Here is a 23,156-nt window from a genome sequence, read left to right on the forward strand (position 1 = left end):
AATCTACTGTACCAATCTGTCTTCTACTGATATACATAGGCCAATAGAATTTAAATGTTATATACTTTTTTATATGTTAAGGATTAATTTTGTCATATTATTTTTTGTTTCATATTTGTTTTCTCTCTTGTTTACTCTTCTAGAGGTTTTTCCCATGCCTTGAACTTTTCAAAATTCCACTTTGATTGACCTACAGTGTTTTGAGTATATCACTTTGTATAACATTTGTAGTGGTTGTCTAGACTGAGCTACTGAGCACACACACAGAGGTATAACATTATATACACATAACTTATCACAGTCTACAGGTATCAATGTCTTATCAATTCAAGTGATACACAGAAATCTTACACTGCTTAACATCCTTTTATTCTCACCCATATATTACACAATTATCTTAAATATTTCCTCTATATATGCTAAAAACTATTTCAAAAACCTAGGACAACAGCAGCCCCTCAGCCTGTCATAGCAGGAACCAGCACCCATCAGCAGGCCTTCACCATCCCTGTGACTGGTTGGCCCTGGTTTCACCCACTGAAGGGCAACACAAGTTTTGGGACATCCCAAACCCTACAGCCTGATGTGTCAAGTACCGGCCCTACCTACCAGCAGTCTGAATGACCCATGGACCTGCACCAAGGCCCCAGAGCCCATCTCTACTCACCTTGGCCAGAACTAGCCCCAGGACCTGGCTTAACATACTGCTTAGCAGACGCCAGCCCTGGGACTTCCTGGAACCTGAATCCACTGACCAGTAAGCCAGCACTAGCTTGGCAGCTTCCTGGGGTTTCACTGACAGCTGCCTTAAGACCGAGCCCCACCAACCAGTGATTTGCAGCCCCGTACAGGCAAGACCTGGAAACCAACTAGACCAGGGCCAGCTATGCTTATTAGACCACTCAGAGTAGTCAGCAAGCCACAAAAGAAGGACCCATACAACCCGCATAGTGGACACCTCTAGTTCAAATGACCAAAGAGGAGTGCACTGCTGGGGTACACAGGATATTTCCTACAAAATGTCATTTCTCCAAAATTGGGAAATAGAATCAACATACTAGACACATAGTGATAGCAACAGCAAGCTACATAAACTGAGATGACAGAGGAACATATTCCAAATGAAGGAACAAGATAAAACTTCAGAAAAATAACTAAGTGGAGACAGGAAATCTACCTGAGAAAGAGTTGAAGGTAATGATTGTAAACATGATCAAAGAACTTCGGAGAAGAGTGGATGCCCACAGAAAGATGTTAGAAGCTTGCAATAAAGAATTAGAAAATGTAAACTGAACAGAGATGAAGAATACAATGCTGAAATAAAAATATACTAGAAGGAATAACGGAGAAGGCAATGGCACCCCACTCCAGCACTCTTGCCTGGAAAATCCCATGGACAGAGAAGCCTGGTAGGCTGCAGTCCATGGGGTCTCGAAGAGTTGGACATGACTGAGCGACTACCCTTTCACTTTTCACTTTCATGCATTGGAGAAGGAAATGGCAACCCACTCCAGTGTTCTTGCCTGGAGAATCCCAGGGATTGGGGAGCCCAGTGGGCTGCCATCTATGGGGTCGCACAGAGTCGGACATGACTGAAGCGACTTAGCAGCAGCAGCAGAAGGAATAAACAGGAGACTCAGTGATACAGAGGTATGAATCAGTGAACTGGAAGACAAAGAAGTGGAAATCACTGAAGATGAGTGGAAAAAGAATAAAAATAAATGAGGGCAATTTAAGATACCTTTAGGATAACATTAAGTATTCTGCCACTTGTGTTATAGGAATCCTAGAAGGAGAAGAGAGAAAGAAAGCAATAGGAAACATTTGAAGACATAATTGACTATGCCAAAGCCTTTGACTGTGTGGATCACAATCAACTGTGGAAAATCCTTCAAGAGATGGGAATACTAGACCATCTGATCTGCATCTTGAGAAACCTATATGCAGGTCAGGAAGCAACAGTTAGAACTGGACATGGAACAACAGACTGGTTCCAAATAGGAAAAGGAGGACGTCAAGGCTGTATATTGTCACCCTGCTTATTTAACTTCTATGCAGAGTACATCATGAGAAACGCTGGACTGGAAGAAACACAAGCTAGAATCAAGATTGCTGGGAGAAATATCAATAACCTCAGATATGCAGATGACACCACCCTTATGGCAGAAAGTGAAGAGGAGCTTAAAAGCCTCTTGATAAAAGTAAAAGAGGAGAATGAAAAAGTTGGCTTAAAGCTCAACATTCAGAAAATGAAGATCATGGCATCTGGTCCCATCACTTCATGGCAAATAGATGGGGAAACAGTGGAAACAGTGTCAGACTTTATTTTGGGGGGCTCCAAAATCACTGCAGATGGTGACTGCAGCCATGAAATTAAAAGATGCTTACTCCTTGGAAGAAAAATTATGACCAACCTAGATTGTATATTCAAAAGCAGAGACATTTCTTTGCCGACTGAGGTCCGTCTAGTCAAGGCTATGGTTTTTCCTGTGGTCATGTATGGATGTGAGAGTTGGACTGTGATGAAAGCTGAGTCCCTTGGACTGCAAGGAGATCCAACCAGTCCATTCTAAAGGAGATCAACCCTGGGATTTCTTTGGAAGGAAAGATGCTAAAGCTGAAGCTCCAGTACTTTGGCCACCTCATGCGAAGAGTTGACTCATTGGAAAAGACTCTGATGCTGGGAGAGATTGTGGGCAGGAGGAGAAGGGGACGACCGAAGATGAGATGGCTGGATGGCATCACGGACTCAACGGACATGAGTCTGAGTGAACTCCGGGAGATGGTGATGGACAGGGAGGCCTGGCATGCTGTGATTCATGGGGTCGCAAACAGTTGGACACGACTGAGCGACTGAACTGAACTGAACTGAACAGATGCACCCAACATAGGAGCACCGCAATATGTAAGGCAAATGCTAACAAGTATGAAAGGGGAAATTAACAGTAACACAATAATAGTTCAGTTCAGTTCAGTTGCTCAGTCATGTCCGACTATTTGCGACCCCATGAATCTCAGCACGCCAGGCCTCCCTGTCCATCACCAACTCCTGGAGTTCACTCAGACTCACGTCCATTGAGTCAGTGATGCCATCCAGCCATCTCATCCTCTGTCGGCCCCTTCTCCTCCTGCCCCCAATCCCTCCCAGCATCAGAGTCTTTTCCAATGAGCCTACTCTTCGCATGAGGTGGCCAAAGTAATGGAGTTTCAGCTTTAGCATCATTCCTTCCAAAGAAATCCCAGGGTTGATCTCCTTCAGAATGGACTGGTTGGATCTCCTTGCAGTCCAAGGGACTCTCAAGAGTCTTCTCCAACACCACAGTTCAAAAAGCATAGACTTTAATTCCCCACCATACCTATGGATATATCAACTAAACAGAAAATTAGCAAGGAAACACAAACTTTAAATGATACAATGGGCCAGTTAGACCTAGTTGATATCTATAGGACATTTCACCCCAAAACAATGAATTTCACCTTTTTTCTCAAGCACACACAGAACCTTCTCCAGGATAGATCACATCCTGGCCATAAATCTAGCTTTGGTAAATTCAAAAAAATTGAAGTCATTCCAAGCATCTTTTCTGATCATAATCTGGTAAGATTAGATGTCAACTACAGGGGGAAAAAATCTATTAAAAATACAAACAATGGAGGCTAAACAACACACTTTTGAATAACCAACAAATCACAGAAGAAATCAAAAAAAATCAAAATATGCATAGAAATGAAGGAAAATGAAAACACAACAACCCAAAACCTATGGGAATCAGTAAAAGCAGTGCTAAGGGGAAGTTTCATAGCAATAGAAACTTACCTCAATAAATAAGAGAAAAATGAAATAAATAAGCTAATTCTACACCTAAAGCAACTAGAAAAAGAAGAAATGAAGAACCCCAGGGCTAGTAGGAGGAAAGAAATCATAAAAATTAAGGCAGAAATAAATACAAAAGAAACAAAGGAGACCATGGCCAAAATCAACAAAGCTAAAAGCTGGTTCTTTGAGAAGATAAATAAAATAGACCTACCATTAGCCAAACTCATCAAGAAAAAATGGAGAAGAATCAAATCAACAAAATTAGAAATGGAGAAATCACAACAGACAACACAGAAATACAAAGGGTCATAAGAGACTAATATCACCAACTATATGCCAATAAAATGGACAACTTGGAAGAAATGGACAAATTTTTAGAAAAGTATAACTTTCCAAAATTGAACCAGGAAGAAATAGACCTTAACAGACCCATCACAAGCACAGAAATCAAAACTGTAATCAGAAATCTTCCAACAAACAAAAGCCCAGGACCAGAAGGCTTCACAGCTGAATTCTACCAAAATTTTAGAGAAGATCTTACACCCATCCTATCCAAGCACTTCCAGAAAATTGCAGAGGAAGGTAAACTTCCACTCATTCTATAAGGCCACCATCACCCTAATACCAAAACCAGACAAAGATGCCACAAAAAAAGAAAACTACAGGCCAATATCACTGATGACCATAGATGCAAAAATCCTTAACAAAATTCTAGCAAACAGAATCCAACAACATATTAAAAAGATCATACATCTTGACTAAGTGGGCTTTATCCCAGGGATGCAAGGATTCTTCAATATTTCCAAATCAATCAATGTGATATACCACATTAACAAATGAAAGATAAAAACCATATCATTATCTCAATAGATGCAGAGAAAGCCTTTGACAAAATTCAACATCCATTTATGATTTAAAAAAAAAAAAACCCTCCAGAAAGCAGGAATAGAAAGAACATACCTCAACATAATAAAAGCCATTTATGATAAACCCACAGCAAACATTATCCTCAATGGTGAAAAATTGAAAGCATTTTCTCTAAAGTCAGGAACAAGACAAGGGTGCCTACTCTCACCACTACTATTCAACATGGTTTTGGAAGTTTTGGCCACAGCAATCAGAGCAGAAAAAGAAATAAAAGGAATACAGGTTGGAAAAGAAGAAGTCAAACTCTCACTGTTTGCAGATGACATGATCCTCTACCTAGAAAACCCCAAAGACTCCACCAGAAAATTGCTAGAGCTAATCAATGAATATAGTAAAGTTGCAGGATATAAAATTAACACACAGAAATCCCTTGCATTCCTATACACTAACAATGAGAGAACAGAAAGAGAAATTAAAGAAACAATTCCATTCACCATTGCAACAAAAACAATAAAATACTTAGGAATAAATCTACCTAAAGAAACAAAAGACCTATATGTAGAAAACTATAAAACACTGATGAAAGAAATCAAAGAGGACACAAATAGATGGAGAAATATACCATGTTCGTGGACTGGAAGAATCAGTATAGTGAAAATGAGACTACTACCCAAGGCAATCTATAGATTCAATGCAATTCCTGTCAAGTTACCAATGGTATTCTTCCAAGAACTAGAACAAATAATTTCACAATTTGTATGGAAATACAAAAAAAAAAAAAAAAAAAAAAAAAACCTCAAATAGCCAAAGCAATCTTGAGAAAGAAGAATGGAACTGGAGGAATCAACCTGCCTGACTTCAGACTATACTACAAAGCTACAGTCATCAAGACAGTATGGTACTGGCACAAAGACAGAAACATAGATCAATGGAACAAAATATGAAGTCCAGAGATAAATCCACACACCTATGGAACCTTATCTTTGACAAAGGAGGCAAGAATATACAAAGGAGAAGAGACAATCTCTTCAACAAGTGGTGCTGGGAAAGCTGGTCAACCACTTGTAAAAGAATGAAACTAGAACACTTTCTAATACCATATACAAAAGTAAACTCAAAATGGATTAAAGACCTAAATGTAAGACCAGAAACTATAAAACTCCTAGAGGAAAACATAGGCAAAACACTCTCGGACATAAATCACAGCAGGATCCTCTATTACCCACCTCCCAGAGTAATGGATATAAAAGCAAAAATAAACAAATGGGACCTAATTAAAATTAAAAGCTTTTGCACAACGAAGGAAACTATAAGCAAGGTGAAAAGACAGCCTTCAGAATGGGAAATAATAGCAAACAAAGCAACTGACAAAGATTTAATCTCAAAAATATACAAGCATCTCCTGTAGCTCAATTCCAGAAATACAAATAACCCAATCAAAAAATGGGCCAAAGAACTAAACAGGCAGTTCTCCAAAGAAGACATACAGATGGCTAACAAACACATGAAAAGATGCTCAACATCACTCATTATCAGAGGAATGAAAATCAAAACCACAAAGAGGTACCATCTCACGCTGGTCAGGATGCTGCTATCAAAAAGTCTACAAACAATAAATGCTGGAGAGGGTGCAGAGAAAAGAGAACCCTCTTATACAGTTGGTGGGAATGCAAACTAGTACAGCCACTATGGAGAAGAGTGTGGAGATTCCTTAAAAAAAAATACTGGAACTAGAACTGCCATATGACCTAGCAATCCCACTGCCGGGCCTACACACTGAGGAAACCAGAATTGAAAGAGACACATGTACCCCAATGTTCATCACAGCACTGTTTACAACAGCCAGGACATGGAAGCAACCTAGATGTCCATCAGCAGATGAATGGATAAGAAAGCTGTGGTACATGTACACAATGGAATATTACTCAGCTATTAAAGAGAATGCATTTGAATCAATTCTAATAAGGTGGATGAAACTGGAGCCTATTATACAGAGTGAAGTAAGCCAGAAAGAAAAACGGCAATACAGTATAAAAATGCATATTTATGGAATTTAGAAAGAAGGTAATGATAACCCTGTATGCGAGACAGCAAAAGAGACACAGATGTACTGAACAGTCTTTTGGACACTGTGGGAGAGGGCAAGGGCAGGATGATATGGGAGAATGGCGCTGAAACATGTAAAATATCATATGTGAAATGAATCGCCAGTCCAGGTTTGATGCATGATACAGGGTGCTCAGGGCTGGTGCACTGGGATGACCCCGGGGGGTGGGATGGGGAGGGGGGTGGGATGGGGAGGGGGGTGGGAGGGGGCCTCAGAATGGGGAACACATGTACACTCATGGTGGATTCAAGTCAATGTATGGCAACACCAGTACAATATTGTCAAGTAAAATAAATAATTTAAAAATAAATAAATTTTTTAAAAAGAATGCATTTGAATCAGTTCTAATGATGTGGATAAAACTGAGCCTATTATACAGAGTGAAGTAAGTCAGAAAGAAAAACACCAATACCGTATATTAATATATATATATATGCAATTTAGAAAGATGGTAACAATGACCCTTTATGTGAGACAGCAAAAGAGACATAGATGTAAACAACAGACTTTTGGACTCTGGGAGGTGAGGGTGGGATGATTTGAGAGAATAGCACTGAATCATGTATACTATCATATGTGAAATAGATCGCTGGTCTAGGTTCAATGCATGAGACAGGTTGCTCAGGGATGGTGCACTGGGATGACCCTGAGGGATGGGATGGGGAGGGAGGTGGGAGGGGGGGTTCAGGATGGGGAACACATGTATACACATGGCTGATTCATGTCAATGTATGGCAAAAAACCACTATAATATTGTAAAGTTATTAGCCTCCAATTAAAATAAATATTTTTTTTAAATTGAGAAGAAAAAAATCATCTGATCATCTCAATCAATACAGAAAATTTTTTGATAAAATTCAATATATATTTATGATTTTAAAAAACCTCTTAACAAAATGCATATAGAGGGAACCCATCTCAACATAATAAAGACCTTATATTAAAAGCACATAGCTAATATACTCAATGGTGAAAACCTGAAAGCATTTCCTGTAGCATCAGAAATAGGAAAATGATGCCCACTCTCACCTCTTTTATTCCCTATAGTACTGGAAAACATAGTCACAGCAATCAGGTAAGAAAAAGAGAAAAGTAATACAACTTGGAAAAGAAGAAGAAAAACTGTCACTTTTTGAAGATTGCATGATACTATACATAGATGATCTTAAAGATACCATGAAAAACTATTATAGCTCATCAATAAATTTGGTAAATTTTCAAGGTACAAAATTGATATACAAAAATCTGTTGCATTTCTATATACTAACAATAAATAATCAGAAAGAGAAATTAAGGAAACAATCCCATTTAAAATCCCATTTTAAAAGAATAAAGTATATAGGAATAAACATTCCTAAGGAGGTAAAATTCCTACACTCAAAAAACTGTAAGACACTGATGAAATCTGATAACATAGAAAGATACATCACGTTCTTGATTTGAAGAATTAATATTGTTAAAAGGATACTATCCAAGGCAAACTACAGATTCAATGCAATCTTTATCAATTACATTTTTCAGAGAACCAGAATACTTTAAAATTTACATGAAAACACAAAAGACCCCAAATAGCTAAAGCAATTTTGAGAAAGGAAATGGAGCTGGAGAAATCAGGCTCCCGGGCTTTAAACTATACTACAAAGCTTCAGTCATCAAAACAGTATGGTATTGTTACAAAAGCAGAAATATAGATCAATGGGAAAAGATAGAAAATCCAGAGATAAGCTCATGTACCTATGGTCAATTAATCTATGACAAAAGAGGCAATGGAGGAAAGACAGTCTTTTCAATAAGTGGTGCTGAGAAAACTGGACAACTATATGTAAAAGAATGAAATTAGAACACTCCCTGGTACTTCCCTAGTGGTCCAGTGTTAAGACCCTCTGCTCCTAATACAGGATGCATGGGTTCCATCCCTGGTTGGGGAATTAAGATCCTGAACACTGCACTGGACAGCCAAAAAAAAAAAAAAGAACACTATCTAACACCATACACAAAAATAAACTCAAAATGGATTAAAGACCTAAATGTAAGATCAGGTACTATAGAACTGTTAAGAGGAACGCACAAGCAGAACACTTGCTGACGTAAATCGCAGTAATATCTTTTCTGATCCACCTCCTAGAATGATGAAAATAAAAACACAAGTAAACAAATGGGACTTAATTAAACTTAAAAGTTCTTACACAGCAAAGAAAAACATAAACAAAACAAAAAGACAGCCCACATAATGGGAGACAGTATTTGCAAATGATGTAACTGACAAAGGATTAATCTCCAAAATATACAAAGAGCACATGCAGCTCAATATTAAAAAAACAACCCATGCAAAAAAATAGGCAGGAGATCTAAATAGTTGTTTCTCCAAAGAAGGCATTTGTTGTTAAGTTGCTAAATTGTGACCGACTCTTTTGCAACTCCATGGGCTGTAGCCCACCAGGCTCCTCTGACCATGGGATTTCCCAGGCGAGAATACTGGGCTATGTTGCCATTTCCTTCTCCAAGGGATTTTCCTGTAGGATTGAACATGTGTCTCCTGCTTTGGCAGGCAGGTTCTTTACCACTGACCACCAGGGAAGCCCATACAAATGGCCAAAAATCACTAATTATAGAGAAATGCAAATCAAAACAATCAGGTATCACCTCACAGCAGTGAGAAAGACCATCATCAAAAAGTCTATAAATAATAAATACTAGAGAGGGTATGGAGAAAATGGAATACTCCTACACTGTTGGTGGGGATGTACATTGGAAGAACCATTATGAAGAACAGATGGAGTTTCCTTAAAAAACTAAAAGTGAAACTAATGTATGATCTAGTAATCCCACTCCTCAGCATATATCTGGAGAAACTGTAATTTCAAAAGATATGCACACTGCAATATTCATTGCAGCACTGTATAATACAATAGCCAAGATGTGGAAACAACCTCAATGTCCATCAACAGATGAGTGGATATAGAAGGTGTGGTGTGCATATACAGTTTAGAAGTATTCCACTTCTCAGAGAAAGACAAATATGTGATATCACTTATAGTAATATGTGGAATCTAATAAAAATTATACAAATGAACTTATTTACAAAACAGAAACCGACTCCACAGCTCTTGAAATCAAACTTATTACCAAGGGGGAAACATAGGAGGAAGTGGCAAATTAGGAGATTGAGATTAATATATGTAGACTTCTACATATAAAATAGATGACTAATGAGAATCCACTGTAAAGCACAGGGACTCTACTTAATATTCTGTAATAACCTATATAGATAAAGGATCTGAAAAAAGATATTTATACATGTATAACTGATTCACTTTGCTGTACACCTGAAACTAACACAACACTGTAAATCAGCTATACTCCAATAAAAAATTTATAATTCTGTTTTAAAATTTTTAACTGAAATATAGTTGATTTATAATATGCTAGTTTCAGGTATACAGCAAAGTGATTCATATATATAAATTTTCTTTTTCAGATTCTTTTCCCTTTACAGCTTATTACAAAATATTGATATAGTTTCCTGCACTATATAGTAGGTCTTTGTTGGTTATCTATTTTATAATATTGTATATATGTTAATCTGTAACTTCTAATTTATCTGTCCCCAACAATCATCCCTGCTATCCACTTTGGTAACCACAGTATGTTTTTTATGTCTGTGATACTGTTTCTGTTTTGTAAATAGATTCATTTGTATCATATTTTTAGATTCCACATATAAGCAATATCATACGATATTTGATTAAAAATGGGCAGAGGCTCTAAATACACATTTTTTCAAAGACATCAAATGGCCAACAGGTACACGAAAAGGTGCTCAAGACCACTGATAATCAGGAAAATACAAATCAAAACCACAATGAGATGCTACCTCACAACTGTTGCAATGATTATTATAAAAAGACAAGAGATAACTCGTGTTGTCAAGGATATAAAGGAATTCTTGTGCACATACTACTGCATGTCAATTGTATCTCAATGAAACTAGAAGAATGAAAAAACAGCTATAGAAAAAAAGATCAATATATTTGTAAAGTGTATTTTGCCACATAACATATTCACAGGCTCCAGGGATGAGGGCATGAGCCTCTTTGGGGTGCCATTATTTGGTTTACCACATAAGTGTACAGGTGAAAATGCTCATCCTATCCTTGACTCTTATACTCCATGGTACTATTTTAATAACAAGTTTAATATACATTTAATGGTTTAAACAGTTATTTATTATCTCACAGTTTTGTGGGACAGAAGGTCGGTACAGCATAGTTCAGCTGGGTCCTCTGCTTCACTGAAGTACAGGCACAATGTGAGGCTGGCTCAAGTTGAAATCACTGTGTGTCACTGGGCTGGGTTAGAGACTCTGGGGAAGATCCCACCTTCACATATATTCAAGTTGTTAGCAAAAGTTAGTTTCTTATGATCTTAGGACCAATTGTTACCTTTCCTTAACACATGGCCCCATTTATCTTCAAGCTAATAATGACATGGAATCCTACTTGTGATCTGAATCTCTGAATTCACCTTCTACTGTGAATTTTAAGTGCACATGTGATTAGATTCAGGCTTCCCTGGTGGTTCAGGGTAATCCACTTGCAGTTCAGGAGACACGGGTTTGATCCCTTGGTCGGAAAGGTCCTCTGGAGGATAGCATGGCAACCCACTACAGTATTCTTGCCTGGAGAATCCCATGGACAGAGGAGCCTGGTGGGCTACAGCCCATAGGGTCACAAAGAGTTGGACATGACTGAAGCAACTTAGCACACACGCATGTGGTTAGATTAGGCACGCTTGAATATACAGGATAATCTTTATATCTTAAAGTCAGGTGATTAATAACCTTAACGACATCTGCAGATCCCCTTCTGGCATAGACTAGCATATTCTCTCAAATAACAGGTTGCAAAAGATCATGAAAGCTATTTCATACCCAGTAAACTTAAAATTTGGTATTGTGACTTCTTCCCAGGCAAGAAGGAGGTTGAGAAGAAAAGTATTTCAGTTCTAGTTTAATTCATCAACTACTGTTTCTCAATGCCAGTGCTTAAAACTGAATTTCTTTCTTTCCTTCCTTAATTCTAACAAAAGTTTTATAGAGTACATACGGATAAAGAGAGATAAATCCCTTGCCTAATAGAAATTACAGACTGGTAGGGGAGTCAAATAAACTAATAGGTAATAGTGAAGGCATGGCAAGTAAACACAGGAGCAAAAGAGGATGGGGAGTGAAGGGGAACGCATATATCCTAGTCTTAGAGCGTCAAACTACACTATCTAAAAGAGATATCATCTACCCCGTGTAATAAAGGATGAGTAAGTGTTAGTTCTCCCAGTGTTTGTCCTAGTATCTTGTTGTCTTTTTATTTCTTAATTTTCATTTCAATTAAGAAAGAACTCAAAGAAATAAAAATCATTGTGTGGTCACTGGATTTATCTTCCTAGGATGTTCCAACCATTGTGAATTATAAGTGTTGTTCCTCCCAGCCTTGATCATTTATCTCTTAACTCTTCTGGGAAATAAATTCACATTAACAATGGCCAGAGTCAGTCCTGCCCTCTGCATTCCAATGTATTATTTTCTCAGCACCTTGTGTTTCTTGGACATCTGCTACTCATCTGCCACCATTTTGGTCATGCTGGGGAACTTCAAGGGGAAGAAGGCCACCTTGTATGAGGGCTGTCTTTCCCAGACCTTATTCCTTGTGACCTGTGCTTGGTGCCTAGGGTGTCTTGTTGGCTACTGTGACTTACAATCACTATGCAACCATTTGCCACCTTCTTCAATATCTGCTCCTCATGAGTCTGAAGGTCTGTGTGTACTTTGTTGATTGGAGCTTGACTGTGTGGGCTAGAGGATTCTGTGAAACACACAGTGCTGACACTCAGTGTGGACTCAACAAGATCATCCACTTTCTCTGTGATGTACTTTTGCTCCTGAAGCTCTCCTGCCCTGACTCCTCTCTCAGTGAGTCTGTGCTCCATGTGGCCAGTGCCACCACTGGCCTGAGCCCCTGCCTATTCATTGCAGTGTCCTACTGCTTATCATCTCTGCCCTCCTCAAGATTCCCTCTGCTCAGGGCAGGAACCAGACCTTCACTCTCTGTGCATCCTACCTCCCTGTGGTGGTCTTTTATGGAATAGCCAACTTTAACTATGATAGACCCAATATAGGCTATATCCTGGACATCCTGGTCTCTGTGCTCTTCTCTGTCGTGATCCCCATGATTAACCCTGTCACCTATAGCCTAAGAAACAAAGAAATCAAGGGTGCCCTGAGGAAGTGGATGGAGAAGGTGGATTCCCTAGTTATATCAGTGAATAGATCAATATTTTTCATTCTGGAAAATCTTTTCTTTTTCTCTTTTTTATAGTTTTTCACATTTATTTGTATGATAATTCTTTATCAAAATATTATTTTAAGTAATTCTTTTTAAACAATTTTAAAATTGTGTGTATTTAAGGCATACAACATGTTGGTTTGATACAGATATACACAGTGAAGTGATTACTGTTGTTGCTGTTTAGTCACTAAAAGTTGATCTCTTTTGCAACCCCATGGACTGTAACCTGCCAGGCTCCTCTGTCCATAAGATTTCCCAGGCAAGAATACTGAAATGAGTTGCCGTTTCCTTCTCCAGGGTATCTTCCCACCCCAGGGATCAAACCTGTGTTCTTTACCACTGAACCACCAGGGAGGCCCAAAGTGATTACTACAATTAACATACCATCTCCTCAAAAAGGGAACATTGTTGGGAATGTAAATTGGTGCAGCCACTATGGAAACACTATAGAAGTTCCTCATAAAACTAAACAGAGTTGCCATATGATCCAGCCATCCCACTCCTGGGCATACATCTGGATAAAACTGTAATTTAAAAAGATACATGCACGAGACTTCCCTGGTGGTCCAGTGGCTAAGACTCCATGCTCCCAATGCAGGGGACCTGGGTTTGATCCCTGGTCAGGGAACTAGATCCCACATGCCACAACTAAGAGTTGCCATGATGCAACTAAGACCCAGCACAGCCAAATAAATAAATTTTAAAAAAAGAAAGAAACATGTGTCCCTCTGTTCATAGTAGCACAATTCACAGCAGCAAAGATATGAAAACAATCTAAATGTTCATTGACAGATGAATGCATAAAAATGTGGTAATATATATGATGGAATATTACTCAGCCATAAAAAAGAATGAAATAATGCCATTTCCAACAACATGGATGAATCTAGAGATTATTATACTAAGTGAAGTAAGTCAGAAAGAGAGAGATAAATACCATGTGATATCACATATGAAATCTTAAAAAAAATACACAAATGAACTTATCTATGAAACAAACAGACTCACAGACATAGAGAAGTGACTTGTAGTTGCCAAGGCAGAGAAAAGGTGGAAAAGGGGTGGATTGGGAGTTTGGGATTAATAGATGCAAACTAATATATGTACGATGGATACACAACAAGGTCCTACGGTAGAGCACAGGGAACTATACTCAATATCCTGTGATTAACCATAATGGACAAGAATATGAAAAAGAATATACATGTATAAATAACTGAACCACTTTGCTGTACAACAGAAATTAATACAATCAACTATATTTCAGTAAAACAAAAGAACATATCATCTCCTCATATAGTTACCATTTCTTTTGCAATAAGAGCCCCTGAAATCTACTCTCTTAGCATATTTTCAATGTTCAATACATTATTATTAAGTATAATCATAATGCAACACATTAGATTTCTAAACTTACTCATCCAAACTACACAACTACAACTTTGCACTCTTTGACCAATATCTCCCCATTTTCTCCACCACACTTCACCCCAGCTTCTGGTAACCATCCTTTTACTCTCCACAAGTTCAACATTTTTAGATTTTACATGTAAGTGAGATAATGCCAGTATTTGCCTTTCTGCACCTGGCTTATTTAGCATAATGTCCTCTTGGTTCATCTGTAGTCTCAAAAATGATACAATTTTCTTCTTTGCTTTTTAAGGCTGAATATATCTATTGCATAGGAACCTGGACTGTTAGGTCCATAATTGGAAGTGTTCAAATAGGAGATAGCAGAGTAAGCATCGACATTTTAGGAATCAGTAAACTAAAATGGATGGGAACAGATGAATTTAATTCAGATGACCATTATATCTACTACTGCAGGCAAGAATCCCTAAAAGAAATGGAATAGCCCTCATAGTCAACGAGTACTTGGGTACAATCTCAAAAACGAGGGCAAGTGGGGGCTGCTCTTTGTTGCAGTGAGCAGGCTTCTCATATGCAGTGGCTTCTTTTGCTGTGGAGTGAGGGCTCTACGTGTGTAGGCTCTAGTAGTTGTGGTGCTGAGACTAACGGGCTCTAGAGCGTAGTCTCAGTAGTTGTGACGCACAGGCTCAATAGCTCCATGTCATGTGGGATCCTCCCAAAGCAGGGATAGAACTCATGTCCCCCAACCAGCAGGCAGACTCTCAACCACTAGACCACTAGGGAAGCCCTCTTTGCCTATTTCTTAATTAGTTTTTTTTTTCCTCACTAATGAGTTCTATGAGTTCCTTATATATTTGGATAGGAGCTTCCTAGTCACATGTATGATTTGAAAATACTTTCTCTTATTCTGTAAATTTGTCTCTTCTGTTTGTTTTCTTTGTTGTGCAGAAGTGTATTTAGCTTAATGCAATTCCATTTGTCTATTTTATTTTTGTTGCTTGTGCTTTTGAGGTCATATCTGAAAATCATTGCCCAGACCAATGTCAAAAACTTTTGCCCAGTTTTCTTCTTGTAGTTATACAGTTTCAAGTTTGACATTTAAGCTTTTAATCCTTTTTAGTTGATTTTTATATATGGAGTGAGGTAAGTGTCCAATTTCATTATTCTGTATGTGGATAGTTGGTTTTCCTAATACCATTTATAGAAGATATTGTTCTTCTCTGTTTTGTGTTTTGGTACCTTTCTCAAAGATCAGTTCAGTTGCTCAGTTGTGTCCGACTCCCTGTGACCCCATGAACCACAGCACGCCAGGCCTCCCTGTCCATCACCAACTGCCTGAGTCCGCTGCACTGAATATGCCAGCAAATTTGGAAAACTCAGCAGTGGGCACAGGACTGGGAAAGGTCAGTTTTCATTCTAATCCCAAAAAAAGGAAATGCCAAAGAATGTTCAAACTACTGCACAATTGCACTCATCTCACATGCTAGAAAAGTAATGCTCAAAATTCTCCAAGCCAGCTTCAATAGTATGTGAACCATGAACTTTCAGATGTTCAAGCTGGATTTAGAAAAGGCAGAGGAGCCAGATATTAAATTGCAAACATCCGTTGGATCATAGAAAAAGCAAGAGAGTTCCAGGAAAACATCTACTTCTGCTTTATTGACTATGCCAAAGCCTTTGACTGTGGGGATCATGACAAACTGGAAAATTCTTAAAGAAATGGGAATACCACATTACCTTACCTGCCTCTTGAGAAATCTGAATGCAGATCAAGAAGCAACGATTAGAACCAGACATGGACCAATGGGTTGGTTCCAAATTGGGAAAGAGAGTACACCAAGGCTGTATATTGTCACCCTGCTTATTTAACTTACATGCAGAGTACATCATACGAAATTCGGGGCTGAATGAGGCACAGGTTGGAATCAAGATTGCTGGGAGAAATATCAATAACCTCAGGTATGCAGATAAGGAAATCAGTCCTGAATATTCATTGGAAGGACTGATGCTAAAGCTCCAATACTTCAGCCATCTGATGCAAAGAACTGACTCACTAGAAAAGACCCTGATGCTGGGAAAGACTGAAGGCAGAAGGAGAAGGGGACAACAGAGGATGAGATGGTTGAATGGCATCACTGACTCAATGGACGTGAGTTTGAGCAGGCTCCGGGAGTTGGTGGTGGACAGGGAAGCCTGGCATGCTGCAGTCCATGGGGTTGCAGAGAGTTGGGCACAAGTGAGTGACTGAACAAACTGAACTGAATGTGATGCCTTCAGCTTCTTCTTTTTGCTCAGCATTGCTTTGGCTATTTGGTGCCTTTAGTAGTTTCATACAAATTTTATAATTATTTGCTCTATTTCTGTGAAAAATGCTAGTAGTATTTTGGTAGTGATTGTAATTAATCTGTAGATAACTTTGCATAATGTGGATATTTTAGCAATATTAGTTTTTCTAATCCATAAACATAAATATATTTCCATTCATTTGTGCCTTCAATTTTTTCATCAATGTTTTATAGTTTTAATGTGCTGGTCTTTCACCTCTTAGGTAAAATTTATCCTAGGTATGTTTGATGCTATTGTAAGTAGAATTTTTTCTTAAAGTCTTTTTCATTTTATTTGTTATTAGTATATAGATATGAAACTAACTTTTATAGGCTGATGCTGTACACTGAATCTTTATTAAATTATTATTTCTGTTTTTTGGTGAAGTCTTTAGCATCTTACATGTATAATATTATGTTATCTGCAAACAGTGACAATTTCACTCCCTCCTTTCCAATTTGAATGTCTTTTCTTTCTTTTTCTTGCCTAACTGATCTGGTTATGGCTTTTAGTATTATAGTGAATAGAAGTGATAAGAGTTGTCATCCTTGTCTTGTTACTGATCTTAAGAAGAAAAGCTTTCAGCTTTTCACTGTTGACCATGTTAGCTGTGGGCTTATCAATATAGCTTTTATTATGTTGAGGTACATTCCTTCCATATCTAATTTGTTAAGACTTTTTATCACAAAAGTGTGTTGAATTTTGTCAAATGCTTTTCCTACATCCATTGAGATGATCATATAATTTTTGTTCTTCATTCTATAATGTGGTATATCACATTTAATGATTTGCATGTATTAAACCATCACTGCATCCAAGAATGAATCCAGCTTGCTCATGGGTATGATCCTTTCCACTGTGCTATTAAATTTGGCTTGCTAGTAGTTTTTTGAGGGATTTTATGTCTATGCTCAGAAGGATATTGACCTGTAATTTTCTTGCAATATCTTTGTCTAGCTCTGGTATCAGGGTAGTGTTTGCCTTATAAAAATGAGTTTGGAAGTGCTCTCTCCTCTTCAATTTTTTGGAAGAATTGAGAATTGGTACTGATTCTTTCTTAATCTAAGAAGATCTTTTTAAATTTAGAGACTTAACTCTTCACTCTGTCTAATGTTTATATTCTAATTTTGATGAGGTAAAATACTGCAAGATTTTTAAACATATAGCTTTCTCCCCTTCTGTGCCCTGCTGCTGCTGCTGCTGCTAAGTCGCTTTAGTAGTGTCCGACTCTGTGTGACCCCATAGACGGCAGCCCACCAGGCTCCCCCGTCCCTGGGATTCTCCAGGCAAGAACGCTGGAGTGGGTTGCCATTTCCTTCTCCAGTGCATGAAAGTGAAAAGTGAAAGTGAAGTTGCTCAGTCGTGTCCGACTCTTTGAGACCCCATGGACTGCAGCCCACCAGGCTCCTCCATCCATGGGATTTTCCAGGCAAGAGTACTGGAATGGGGTGCCATTGCCTTCTTGGTTCTGTGCCCTACAGAGCTGTTTGATGGTCTGCATTTTTCTCCTTAGAAGCCATATCAACAGTGTCATCACCAGGTCATGGCAATGGCAGAACTAGAAACCAGGGACATGAAGACATAAGGATGCTGGTGAGAAAGAAGGGAAGCACCATGTCTAAGTGAGCAGACTAACTAGGATGATTTCATGCCAAGAGAGCAGATACACTGTTAGTACTATAGTTCCAAATACATGTTCAATTGAGCATGCAAGAAGAATCTAGTTCTAAGATCCAAGGCCATGGCTACCAGAACAAGTGGACAAAATTCCCTTGTACTTTGTAGAATCCCAACCTGAACTGAACTGAACCTGAATAAACCTAAATCCATGCATCTCTTTTCTTTCCCTAACGGAAAGGAGGAGAAGGCAGTCTTTCAGGCTTTAACTTTCACTCGCATCCTAACAAAAAAAAAATCTTTCACTAAAATTCACCCACAAATGTCCCCAAAGAGATAAGAAGCTGGTCTCATTGCATGCTGAGAAAAGATGATTGTTATGACTTTAATGCATACACAAGAGAATTAATTGCTCTTCATTCTACAGTTTCTATTCAGGCTTTTGCCTTGCATCTGCACTCTGAGGAGTCCCAGAACAGCTGCTTAGAGAAAGATTACATGGTACTCCCAAAAGGTCAGTCCGCAGGTACTTATAAATGTCCATGCTAGATAAATGAGTCCCTACAGAGACCACAGAAGGATTTTCAACTCTTGCAGTAGACAGTGAACATGTTCAAGGTAGCTCCTAGAATGGAAGACCTCCTCATGATGCATGGCAGTCAACAGCCCGTTTTACAGAGACTGTCTTTCCAGCCCAGGAACTAGAAAGAGAGCAGCAAGCCCTTTCTAAAACTTTCGGCAAGAGTCAGTGGTAAGTTGTTCATTTACCATCACAATCGAGAAAAATGCTGCCAAGTGTCAGGATATATATACTTCTTAAAAGCATATTATAAAATATTAAACACATATTTTCAATACCAGTTTCATGACATCTGTGTAATGACATAAATTTAGTATCATTTTTGTGTGTCTATGTCTATAATGCTAATAATAAAACCAGAGTTGAAATGACTGCAGTGATCATTTATTTGAAAGCCTGAGGGGTTCTTGAATTTCTAAAGTAAGATAATATGAAGGAGAAATTTGTTCATGGCAAGTAATATATAATGCATAGTATTACTCCTATTCTAATTTTGAGAAGATAGAAATAATTTTCAGGGGGAAAGCATATCTCCTAGGCTATGCCATAGTATGACATTAAAGGCACAGAAAATATTTGTTTAAATAAAATGTAATTAAATTTGCATAAAGCATATTTGGAACTCCTTTTGTTCACTACCTTGGGGATTTTCATCTTTACATTGCAGCACATTGACGTTTGGGAGATGTGTTGCAAGCAACATATCTTTATTAACTATAAGAAAGTCTTATAGATTGTGAATCATTTGCTTCTCCTATAGTCCCTTTCTTTTTAGAAATCTCATAGATTCAGGGTGATTCCTAGATATGTTCATTCTCATTCATTTGCCATTGAGATGATTTATGGGTTGGGAAAGAATGAAGCAGAGTTGCTTCAATGTTGGGAACTGAGCCATTGGTCTCCACTGGAACCACTGCTCTTATGGGAAAGGATAACACTAAGAACACCACGGTCCAAGAGGCCATGGCACCACATTTATGTCCCCAAATAATGTTTGTTTTCTCAGGTCATAAAGCTGTTTGCATCAGAACCACTAGGACAGAATGTCCTCCTGATTCGGCTGAAATATTCCATCACAACCTCTTCCTTCTCTCTGGGCCTGACTGTAGTGCTGGATTTTGTGTTTTTCTTTTTCCACTGACTTCAGCCTAAGTTGTTTGTGAGTGGTCTTTGTACCCCAAGCTTGGTTCCCCCGTTTACCTTCAGTAGGCAGAGGGATCAGATGCTACTGGGAGTATTAAGCCTGGGTCAGTGACCCGAGGTTCCCTCTCTTGGAGAGGTCATCAGTGGAGGCCAGCCCTTCTCCTCTCTGACAATCTTATTCATGAGAAGGAACTCAGGTTTTTAACAATGGCTCTGTGCTATCCATGGGATAGGCTGGTGGACAGGTACAATTTCCTGTCAAATTTCTATAGAGCCACACTCTTCTCAAACCTAAGACTAAATGCACTGGTTAAGAAATGACCATCTAGATCACTTTTGAGGCAGAGATATATGTTGAGAAATCCTTGCCAGATAAAACACCTCCTATTCTCATGCTGGGGCTGTTCAGCGATAGGGATAATGGTAGAAAAGTAAAAAAGCCAGTCACTCAACTCTCTGTAAGGGTAAATCCAAGAAATTGGTTTGGCCAATGTTATTAGTAACTTTTTTGTTTTTGTGGGGTTTTTTATCTGTGTGCTGAATTGTCAGGAAATTTAAAAGGTGTGGATATTTTTCCTATTTGGCTCTTTTTCTTTTTTTTTTATTTCCATAGAATGCTCTAGCAGTATGAACTTTTGATTACGGCTTTCATGGTCAGATGGATAGGATTAAATTCCAAACTATGATAACAGTAGCTGTGTAACCTTAAGCATCGGTTTCCTCCTTTATAAATCCTAATAAAATAAATAAGCTTGTTGTGATAAATACATGAGATTATGTATACTAAGCATCCTACCCAGTACCTGGTACAACATAAGTACACCATAAACAGTAGCTAGACTTTTGTTATTGACAATTATAAGACTTTGGATAAAACTATGCAAGGATGGAAAGTAAGTTGGGATTATCTGTATTCTGGCTTCTTTCATATGGTCAATCATATATGCATATAAACAAAGGACTGGAAAAACCCACACAAAACTGTTAACAGTGGTGCTGGGCAGATAGAGGTGTAAACGTAAAGATATTCCATTTTCATTTGATATGTCTTTGACTCAGGGAAATTTTTAGCATATGTTTTTAAAATTTAGAATCCAATAAAAATTTAAATTTAAATAGATAATGAGGAGACTTATAATGCCTGTATAAGTCTTTGTAACTGCCTGTGGTTCTATAAGTATTGCAAAATAGAGTTTTCTAAAATGTAAAAGGTAAATATTAAGTAAAATATGGGATCTATTTATCTACCTCTGATATAACATTAGGCTAGGAAGGCTCTCAGTCATGTGAATGTTACCATCCCAAAGGATGTTCATAAATGTGAAATACGGATTTTCCAGGTAAAAGAGAGGCAAAAAGGAAAGAGTACTTAATATCTTAAGTATGACCCAGTCATAGGAATATGAAATTTTCAAGGTTCAAATAATGCCACGTTTTCAGATGTGTAATGACATTGGTAGAACAATGGAGTCGGAGGGCTGAAAGGAACATTGTAAATGATCTTTACTTAAGACTTGAATCAATCATCTTTGCAGGAGATGTAGCAATCTAGCCTTTCCCTGAACAGCTACCATGATGGGCTCTCATTGCTCTTTATATATGATAAAATGCTTGCTTATCTAGGCAAAGTTAAGTTAGAGAAACAAGAAGTTGCAAAGCTAAAGAAGACAAAGGAACAGCAGATATCAAACAGGCCAATTAAATACAAGAGTGAGGAGATTTCACTTCAACATGTGTTTGTCAAAGTGGCCAAGTGGACTATCAAGAAATATTTGAAATGAAGCAGGCAAACAGAGTGTGAACCAGGATCTCATCCTTGATCCATTAGTAGGGGAAGGAATACCGCTCAGTGGTAACACTGAGGCTCTGAATTCAGATCACCAGGATAACATTTTGAAGGTTTGAGCTTCTGGAGCTATTAACAGTACTTTCAATTTCATGGAGTAATTCATGAAGAGTGCCTGGCACATAGGACATGATTAAAAATTAAATGAGAGACATAGTGATGGTATTTACCGTGTAGACAATAGAAGAAAACACAGTATTCACTTTGAGGCAGCCTTGACTGACAATCAGAATTTAGTAGGAAGGATTCCAAAGCTGAACAGGTAAGAACAAGGTCGTGCTTCCATCATTACCATAGGCTGAGATGAAAGGGAACTTCATTCATCTTACCTGATGGAAATATACGTGATTTATATGCACATAAAATTTGAGAAGCATTTGCCTATTTGATGACTTCTGAATATTTCATCTGGTTTCCTAGATGCCTATGCAATAAGGAAGGGTGCAAAAAGAAACCTGGGGCAAAGCAAAAATAGTTTATATTCCATAGCAATAAATTAACTTTGACATAGACACCCCAGATCTTCTGGATTTTCTTTAAGAAAAATTATCCTGAGTATATTTACTAATCATTGTGTGACTGTGTGTGCATATTTGAAGTAGGTGGACAATTTACTAGGCCACATGAAAATGGTATTTAAATTTTTAATCATTGCTTTGTATTACTAGAAATATGAAGAGATGTTTTCCTTATGTGCTCTAAAGGTTTTCACAATTACACCAATTACCTTTGTTTATATTATGTCCATTTTGGTTCCTAAATAAACCCCTAAGGTTAGTCAACAAAACACTTCATGAGTGTTAGCTATTATTATCTAATGTGTGTCTCTACTCATTTGTTTGGGAAAACAATTAAATTCAGGTATGTAAAAGTATTACTTCTTTTCAAAGTACTTCATTGAGTTTTATTTTTCCCTTGGGTGTGTTATACTGAACTTATTTTATGGTGAACTTAATCTTTAAAGAAAAACACACCTGTTTTAAACTAAATTCAGTAAAATTTCTTTCAAGATACACATTTTTGTATATAGAACCAGCATTAGAAATCTCCTCCTCATCCTATTGATACTATAAAACCTATCCTTAATGAAGAGTAGAAAGTTATTACCATAAAGCAGAGAGTTTGAGACTGTTTGTGTGCAA

At 37.9% G+C, this 23,156-nt stretch overlaps 1 long non-coding RNA gene and 1 pseudogene across 1 annotated transcript in view; one reads left to right on the top strand and one right to left on the bottom strand.

Moving 5' to 3' along the window:
* LOC121817731 (uncharacterized) overlaps positions 1–23,156 on the bottom strand; it is a 199,772-nt gene that overhangs the window by 42,089 nt on the left and 134,527 nt on the right. The gene's annotated exons all lie outside the window — the stretch shown is intronic.
* On the top strand, positions 1,210–21,949 carry LOC114117317 (olfactory receptor 5J3-like; annotated as a pseudogene).

Source organism: Ovis aries, chromosome 1 (genome assembly GCF_016772045.2).
Source record: "Ovis aries strain OAR_USU_Benz2616 breed Rambouillet chromosome 1, ARS-UI_Ramb_v3.0, whole genome shotgun sequence".
Taxonomy (NCBI): Eukaryota; Metazoa; Chordata; class Mammalia; order Artiodactyla; family Bovidae; genus Ovis; species Ovis aries.